The sequence below is a fragment of the Delphinus delphis genome, chromosome 6 (genome assembly GCF_949987515.2).
Source record: "Delphinus delphis chromosome 6, mDelDel1.2, whole genome shotgun sequence".
Taxonomy (NCBI): Eukaryota; Metazoa; Chordata; class Mammalia; order Artiodactyla; family Delphinidae; genus Delphinus; species Delphinus delphis.
In genome coordinates, this window is record NC_082688.1 from 9,508,439 (window position 1) to 9,518,075 (window position 9,637).

Consider the following 9,637-nt stretch of genomic DNA (forward strand, 5'->3'; position numbering starts at 1 on the left):
GGGTCCAGCTTGGTGGCCAGTGGGGGTTGGGGCTGGCTGGACCCTGAGGTCAAGGCCACAGCGGGAGGAGGAACCCAGGTTCCTGGGAGAGCTCAGGGCTGAAGGCAGAGACGCGGGGATGTCCGTGGTGGGGGTGCCGAGTGAGTGCGTGCTGTGATGGAGGGGGAGAGAGCAGGGCAGGGGCTAGAGGGCTGGCCCAGGGCATGGCTGCAGTTAAGAAGCCAACAGAGGCAGAGGAACTGGAAGGAGCTGGGAAGATGCAGTCAGCGGGGATGGAGCCCAGTCCAGGGCCGCAGCTCCATGGGCGTCTCAAGAAGTCACAAAGGGAAGGGAGTCCAGCGGTGCCCAGGTGGGGAGAGGTGGGGAGGACACGTGTCCATTATAGCACCTCTGGGGGCAACCGGATCTACTAGGCAGCGGAGAGGGGACTGAGGGAGGTGATCCAAGACCTGCATAAGTGAAGAAAACTGTGACGCTGGGAGGATGGGGTGGGTGGCTGGATTTTTGTTTTCAGGATAGGGGAGGCCTGAGGAAAGATACTGAAAAGGCAAAGGAGAAAAGGCGAGGGCGGCTACTGGCAGAGTCCACTGGGGGCTCCTTGACCTTTTGGGCAGAGTTAGCCTTTTCCTCCTAGAGACCCCATGGTGCTCTCTCCATCCATCCCTCTGCCATCCCTCTGGTCACCGTCAGATGGGTGACAGTGTCTCTCCAAGAAGAACATGAGTGGCTTGAGGCTCGGCATCTTCTAAGGTATTTCTGCAGCCCCGGGACCTGGTATGGAAGGAAGTACAGAGTCCCAGGCAGGCAGGCTAGCAAGGGGTCAGACAGACGCACAGACAAGCTAGCTGAGACGCATCCAGACAGACTAGCAGGCCAGCAGACAGATAGGCCAACAAGCAGCTGAAAAAACGGCCACAGGGACAGGCAGGCAAGGCCACTGAGATGCCTCCCCCTCCCCCTGCCACTGCCCCCCCCAGCCCCCATAGCTGACACAGCCGGGCCTGGAGCACAGATTTATCTCCAAATGCTGCCACAATCCCGCTATTGGATTTGTAATCACAGGCTCCAATGTTCACAGGATAAATATACTAACAAACTAATTGTTTGTTAGCTCTGAGGTTGGAGCAATCAACACGTCCAGCGTGAGATATGGGCCACCCGCCTGCTCGCGTTTAGGCCATCCCAGGGCTCGGGGCCTGGCGCCACGGGCACCACATGGGCCCAGCCGAGCCCGGCCGGTTGTGCACACACGGGCCTGAACCTTGGGGCCGACGGTGGCATGGGCGGGAGGGCGCCGTGTGCGCTGGCACGTAGCCGTCGCTGCCCCTGCCTGTGCCTCGTCAGTGGCAGACATAAACTAACCCGGTTCCTGGGGACCCCAGAGGAGCAGCAGGAACTGTTTGCTAGAGAATTATAGCTGTGGGTGAAATTAGATGTACTCTGAGCCCCAAGGCTGAGAGAAATAAAAAGCATTTTAAATGGAGTGTAGAATTCATATTCCTCAGTCACCTTCCAATAAATAAATCTTGTACCATTTTTTTCTGTAAACAGTGGTTACACTCAGCTTCTATTGTCTCCACATTCCATATGCCAACTGGCGAGGACTGGAGGCGCCGTGCTGGGGCGGGAAGGAAGAAACCGGGGCGTGCCTGAGGCCTGGGGGGGCTAGAACCATGGTGACTGCCCTGGAGGTGCCCTCAGCTTTAAGGAAGCATCGGAGTGTCCCTCAGGTCATAGCCCAGCCCCGGACATCCCTCAGGGATTCCCAGCACAAGAGGCCTGAGATAGAACTCCCAATCCCCAAGTTTTGAGGCCCAGGGGTCCAGGGCCTGAGGACACGGAGGACAGGGCAGCTCTCTGGGTCCGCCTCTCCTGGAAAATGAGCATCTACTGGGGCCGACCACCCGGGGGGCTGCTTGCCTGGCCACGGCGGCTTCTGCTGTTTCTGGTTTTCCAGGTGCAAAAATGATACCTCCTCACGGCTAAAGATGCAGAAAACACAGAAAATCGCAAAGAAGAAAACTATCGCCTGCAATCCTGAAAAAAAATCACTGTTGATATTTCGGCATTTTTCCTGCCAGACTTCCTTCAGCGTGTATATGCACATAAACAGATACATGCTTTACAAAAACACAGACAAGCCCTACGTTTATGACGTGCCCAACACATACCAGGTACTATTCTGGGCATTTTGAATATATTAGCTCTGATTCTCACAATAATCCGGCAAAAAAGACTTCGTATTAAGTATTGATACTAACCTAGATCACTAAGAGAAACAATATCGGATCACATTTATTTGACACTTACCGTTGTATACCTGGCACGTTCCTCTGAGCACAAACCTTCATGATCTCATGTGATCCCCTCCACAGCCCTGCAAGTCGGGCCCCACCGTGATCCCTTACCCAGGAGTGGAAACGCGTCCAAGGCCACAAAGAAAGTGGGGGGCAGAGCCACAGTGCAAACGCAGGTTCGCCTGACTCAGAGAGTATCCTCTCGGTCAGCCCAAAGCTTTGATGCACCCAGAGCCAGACCACAGTGGGCAGCCCCCGCGGACGCCGCCTTCTCCATCTAGTCCATCTTCTTTCCCACGCACACCAGCCCTTCTTCTTGGACCTGCAGGAACTGTCCATTTCCCAGGGTCCAAGACAGGTTTCCATAGCTGCCCTGACCCTGCCCTGCCAGCTCCTGAACAGGGAAGCCACGAGAGCTGACGAAGAGCATGGGTTTGGGCTCAGACAGACCTGGGACCTCAGGCCCAGGTCAGCCTCTTAATGAGCTGTGTGTCCTTGGGGATGCCACTGCCCCTCTCTGAGCTTTACAGTCCGCTGGAAAATGGACATACTAAGAATACTCACTCTACAGGGCTATTGTGAAAACCAAATGAGATCGTTATGTGAAGCACTTATCCGGTACATGCAAAGCGCTCTAAAATGTTAGCAATCTTTCAAATTAAGAACAAGGCACCAAAACAAAAAAAAAAGTTTAAAGAAGCAACAACAACAAAAAAGAAAGAACAAAGCCACAACAAGAACAGGACACTGGGACACGTATCCTGGCTCTGCTCCTGCTTCCTTCTCCCTGCTCTATTTAATTGTCTGCCATGAACCCGTTATACAGAAGGCCGGGGAGTAGTGACTGCAAGTCAGAGGCTCACTCCTGAAAAACAAGGAAAGAAAAGAAAAGGAGAAGCTGTCCCTTCACAGAGCCCCTTAACACACACACACACACACACACACACACACACACACACACACACACACACACACACACACACACACACACATCCCGACACTTCATCCTGTTTGTTCCTGGGGCAGATCCTCCCATTGCCCTGGGATTCTCTTGTTCCCACCAGAGGAGTCAGCTGATGTGGGAGTATTAGTTCAGAGGTGCAGGTTGGTGTCGTCTATAACCGAAAATATTCACCACCCAAGCAGCTCGAGGAGAAGTGAGGAAGTCTTGGGACCCAGATCCGCCCCAACTGCCCAGGATCCGGGGTCATTCAGTGGCACCTTGGGCAACAGCAGTCCAGGAGGCCTTCCTGGGAAAGGAGGGCAACAGGAGGATCTGGAGAGATGGACAGGAAGATGGGACAAGTCGGGGCAAGGAGGAGGACGGTGGGTTGCAGCCCTGGGTTCAGGGGCCACAGGATCAAGTCCCAGGTCACTTACTGACCCCCATGGGACTCTCAGTGAATCCCGTCCCCTCTCTGGGCCTCAGATTCCCCGTCTGCAAAATGGGGATGACAACACTCCATTGGAACAGTAAGGGTTGTGCCGTGGGAATGAGTGATGCACAATGAATGAATGAATGAATGAGTGATGAGCAAGTGAGTGGTTCCACTCTGAGCCCAATGCAGCAGCTGACTGCGGTGGCCAGGATTCCCTTCTTGCAGGGGCCCTTGGTCGTTTATTTTTGGTTAATTAAATGGTAAGATTTTCATGTCTGATTATTTACTGCCAGCCAGCTTCATTACCGGCTCCCCCATCAATCACAGCAGGGGAGCCGGGGTCCAGCTGGCCACCCCCATGCCCACCCCCATCCCCGTGCCCCAGCAGAGCTGGGCTTTACAGGACCCCAAGAGAGAGGGGGCTGTGACATGTCCTGTCCTGGAGAGCTGCACACAGACTCCTCCTGACCTGTAGGCATGCCACAGCCTCCTGACAGCCAGAGTCTCAGAAAGGACTTCTTCATCGCCAACAGCCAAGTCCTGAAGACGTGACCCCGGCAGTTCGCCACTCTGTGCCAGGCCCTTCCCAAGCCTGAGCTCACTGCCGTGATGAGACCCACTCTCGCAGAGGACGGTACCGAGGCTAGTGGGAGGGGGAACGAGATTAGAACGCAGGTCTGGCTCCAGGGTCTGTGCCCCAACCACTCTGCCTCAATGACGAGGAAAGCACGGACTCTGGAGTCAAACGAACCCAGATTCAAATCCCAGCTCTAATGTCTACACCTGTATGAACTTGAGCAAGTGTCTCCGCTCCTCTGGGCCTGTTTCCTCAGTTATGAGGTGGGGACAGTACACACCTGGGCACGGTGGGTGCTCTGGAAGCGCTGAGTACAGGAAGACCCCAAGGGGCAAAGGTCCTCAGCACTCCTCTGCTCCAGCCTTTGCCACTGGACACAGGAGAAGGAGAAGGGGGTGGGACAAACCATCAAGGCAACAAAGGGAGGCAGCCCCCCGCCCACATCTGACTGTGACTCGGGGAGGCGGGCAGGGGCCGTGCACCTGGTCCAGAGTGCCCCCCCGAACCCCCAGCACCCAGCCCAACACAGAAGGAGGGCTCTGTCCATAGCTGTCGGATGACTGAACAAATAAGTGAATGAACAAATCAATAAATCAAAGACTAACTACCTTATCAATGAATGAATGAACAATCAAATGACTGAACATATATATGAATGAACAAAAGTCCAAAAAGTTATTGAATGAATGAATGAGAAATTGGATGAATGGATGGGAAAATACGAGAGCAAAGAAATGATCAGATAAACAACGAAATCGATGGAAGAATGAATAAACAAAAAGGAATGAAGGATAGGGAAGGGAGGGAGAGAGAGAAAGGGAGAGAAGAGGATGGGCAGTGAGGGCAGGCCTGCCCAGAACAGCTCCTCAAGGGCGGCAGTCTCCTGCCTGCCCCCCTTGGCCCCAGCCCCCTCCACCAAAGCCCTCAGGAACCTCACCGTGGCCTCCCCAGCAGGTCTGGAGCCCATGGAGCCCAGGGAGGCCCCTCGCCGGCAGCCCTGAAAGCAGGCTGTGGGGCAGGTGGGCTTTGCCCAGCCCTTGGCCTCGTCTTTAACTATAACATTAAGCATCTGCTTTGCCATTCACGGCTCGGGTAGCATTTTACCCCTGAGATATTTGATTTTATTACCTTCCAGGGAGAGAGCCAAGCAAGTGTTCTCATTGACTTGCACATTAAATATATTAGTAATAAAACAACATCTCCGTAAACCAATTGTAAAATCAATATTAATTGGTACCGAAATATCACAAGTAGTTGAATTACAATTAAGAGAGGGGGTGAGCCATGCCTCAGGGCACAGGGTGCTGAGGTCCCAGGAGGGAGAGTGGTTGGGGGACCAGACTTCAGTGTCGGGCAGACCTGGGTTCCCCTCTGAGCCTCAGTTTCCTCATCTGCTCAATGGGGATAATCACTCTAACAGCCAACGTTTGGTGTGGACTAAATGAGGTAATGTGTGTACAGTGCCTGGCAGCAGCAGGTGCCCAAGAAATGCTCTCCTCCTCCCTCTGTCCGAGTCCCTACTGTAGGCAAGAGTAAGTCATTCCCACTATAGTGAGAAAGGGTGGTATTGGCAGCTGTGGGGAGAGAGTGGAATGGGCAGGGGAGAGAAGAGCAGTAAAGGCACGGGGAGCTCTGGAGGGTGGGGTACACTAGTCTGGGGGGATCTGGGAGGGCTTCTGGAGGAAGTGACTTAAAACTAAGACCTGGGAGAATTGCTGAGGGAGGGCGCTCAGCATGCTGAAGGAAGGCCAGAGGCCACAATGCCCTTTTATCACTCAAATACAAAATGCCAGTCAGTCAGGGAAGCTTGAGACCCCCTGCAAGGGTCGGACTAAGGTGTGGCGTGGGAGTTTGGGGTGAGCAGGGGACCCTGGGCGTCAGGCTGGACCTGACCCCTGCAGGCTGGGCAGCACAGGCTGTGTTGGCTGCTCTCAGGAGCAGGGTGACCAGAGTGCTGGCGAGGACCCTGCCTGCCAGGGCCAACTGCAGAGGCATTGGCTAGCTCTCCCGAAGTGCTTGGGTGTCCCCTGGAGGCGTTTCACACGGGCTCCGAGGACCAGTCCCCTTGGCTCCCTAGAGTCTGTGTACACGAGGGAGGTATGTTTTTGGTTGGTTGGTTGCTAAACTTCCTCAGTAACAATTGCACCTGATCCTCACGACAGCCCTACAAGGAAACTGATCTTTACCCCCATTTTACAGATGAGGAAACTGAGGCACAGAGAGAGGACACTGCCCCAGGTGTACAGCCAGCGGTTGGTGGGCTGGAATTCAGACTAAGATCTGTCTGACTCCTGAGCCCATGCTCCTCTCCTGCTCTTGGTTCCTGCAGAGATGCTAAGTGGGTGGTGACCTCTCAGGAACCTCAGCCACTGACACATAACTCTGGCCCTGTTCCAGAATCCAGGTGGGAGGCACGGTCTCCCCGCCAAGGCCCTTCCTCCAGCACTGCTGACTACGGCACCTCCAGCAGCCCATGGGTGCTTTGGGCTTCCCTGGCTCTTTAGAGATGGCGATAATGACAATACAAATATTAATACTAGTTACATATAACCTGTTGATGAAGGGCCTTGCACTCTGCTAAAAACTTCACCCACATTTTCTAATTTGATAGACTTCATAGCATAGGGGTTAAGTTGACATTTTCTGGTCAGAACCATTTCAGTTTAAATCTCAGCTCTGCCACTACTGGTTGTGCAAGTGTACTGGTCAGCTACGGCCACAGTAATGCTGCATAACAAAGTCAGTAACTTACAGTAATAAATATTTATGGCCACATTCATGGGTCTGCAGGTTGCCTGTGGTTTAGTCGATCTAAGCAGAGCGTGGCTAAGAGCTCTGCTTCAGGCTGCGGGTCAGATTCAAGTCTGCTCTGTGGGTCTCTTTCTCAGTCTTGAACCAGCGTCTACACAGGGCATGCTCCCACTGAAATGGCAGGAGAGCACGAGCCAAGTGAAACCAATCAGCACATTCAAACCACTGCTCATGTCACCTTCACTAACATTCCACCGGCCAAAATGAGTTACTTACATGGCCAAGCTCAACATCAATGGGGCAGGGAAATACACCCCACCCACGGTAGGAATGGAACCAAAGATTTGCTGAACAAGTATCTAAACTATGACAATGACTTTGGACCTCTGTTTACTCACCTGTAAAATGGGAATATTACCAGTTTCTACCTTATCAAGTAGCTGGGTGGCTCCACTGAGGTCATGTACATAACTCTTAGCATATTGCCTCCTGTGTAGCAAGTACTCAAAACAGGGTAGCTGCTATCGGTAGTAATCGTAGTAGTATTAACAATCCTCTCAGATTTGAAGCCAGTGATGGTGTCACCCCTTCTCCTAGTCCAAACACTCCCACCCTACGTCATCACACGGGCTTGGGGGAGTAACCCCTGCCAATCCCCTGCTCCAAACCAGATTTCACTACTGACACGGCCTGACCCCCCACCGGCCCAGCCAGCAGACCCAGTGCCCTGCGGGCTGTGACACTTGCACGCACCCAGCTTAACCAGGAGCTGAGTCAGCAGTAAAGCATTCAGTTGAGTGCAGGACATCTCACGGTCCCGTGCCTTGGCCTCACCAAGGCTTCATGATCCTGCAGCGCTTTGTTCTCTGGCCCCAGGATGTTGGCAGCCTCGTGGGGTGGGGCAAGCTGGCATCCTGGGTCCCCACGTCATCTGGGCCATTTACTGGTTGACTGACTGGCAGTGGGTCAAGCGCCCTGTCCATGCCCAAGGCTCACCCCAGAAGGCTTGTGAGAGCCCTTCCCTGACCAGCTCCCACAGAACCGGGTCAGGCCCATTTCAGCCTCCTGCTACGCACAGCTCTTGACACACTGTGACTGAAGGGTTACTGGACACAGGTTCAAATGCTGCCTCTCTGCTCAGAAGGCAGCAGCCGGGTCTGTCTCGTCACCGCCAGAGCCCCGTGCCGTGCCTGCGGGCGTGAACCTACATGGTCGTGCTTAGGCATCCTTCGGTTACAAGACCAGAGCCTCACACGCTGAAATAAGGAAGAAGTGGTAAGGGGGGAGGGGGACCAGTACTGGCAGGGCCCCGAAAGTGGTGGGACGGGCAGCCAGACCCCACGAGGCAGTAGGGCCTGAACAGAAGGGGCACTGGTGCCAGAGAGCAAAACTGCCGCCTGCCTTCCCTTGGGGTTTCTGCTTCTTTCTCCTCTCTCGGCACACGGCCTGGCCTTGACCCCCACAACCTCAGACACCCAACAGAGGCCAGCCAAACGCTGTGACTCAAACGCAAGTTCCCAGTTCCCAGGAAAGAGACACTGCTGGGCTCCGGCTGCCAACACTCAGGTATCCTCCGGCTCCTTCACTGCCAGGGCCGCCCCTGAGGCTGAGGGGGCAGATCTCAAAGGGGGGTGAGCTTAACAGACACCCAAAGAGCGACACTCCCTCCCTCAGCCTCAGATTCCGCCTTTGTGAGATGGGATAAATGATACCACCTCCTGGGGTGGTTGTCAATGTCAAATGCACTCGTAGATAGTAATAATTCTTATCGTGGGCACAGAAGCCACCATGCCCCGAGCTTGCGCTGTGCCAGGGACTGTGCCCTTTCCCTGCACGATCTGACTGAATCCTCAGAACAATCCCTCGGGTTTGCTGCCTCAGTTGTTGCCACTTTACAGAGAAGAATTCTAGGGAACAGAGAGGGCAAGGGGCTGTCCAAGGTCACACAGGGCTGGGATTCCAAAGTAGGTCTCTCTGCCTTCCCTGGCTGCATTTCACACCTCGCTCTGCTCCCTCTTTGCTAAGGTTGAGGTTGTAGCTGACCCTGGGAGAGGGTCGATGAGAAAGCACTTTGCAAACGCCAAGGAGAGAGCCACATTTGTCGCATCTAGCTGAGGATTTATTTTGCACAGACACGAAATAAATCCTGTGGGGATTCTCCAGGGATGTCGGCCTTACAGCCTCCTGCTTCCTCAGTTCTCCTGGCTCCCCTCCCAGTGGCTGCCTGGCCAGAGAGTCCTGGGCAGAACGCACTGGAAAGGTACCCATTTCTCAGAGCAAATGGCCATTACCTGGATCGGTGACTGGCTCCTCCCAAACAGCCCGTCTGGAGGAACCACAGCTGACACGCAAGCCCTGGTGCCCAAATGACCCCACCACGGGTAAGATGCAACTGGAAGGCTTGGTTTCCATCCCAAAGAACCATGGCGAGTGGTCTTCTTTTCCTTTTTTCATTGGTCCAAAGACGTTCATTTTCTCTGCTGGCAGCCCATGCTAGGAGGGCGGATCGTGGGGCGTGGGGCGTGGGGCATGGAAGGGGCACAGAAGGGCAGAGCTGGGGCACTGACCATGGGCAAGCTGTTGGGGGCACACCTGATTTCTTAGCTGTGAAGCGGAAGAGTCAGGGGCCTGAG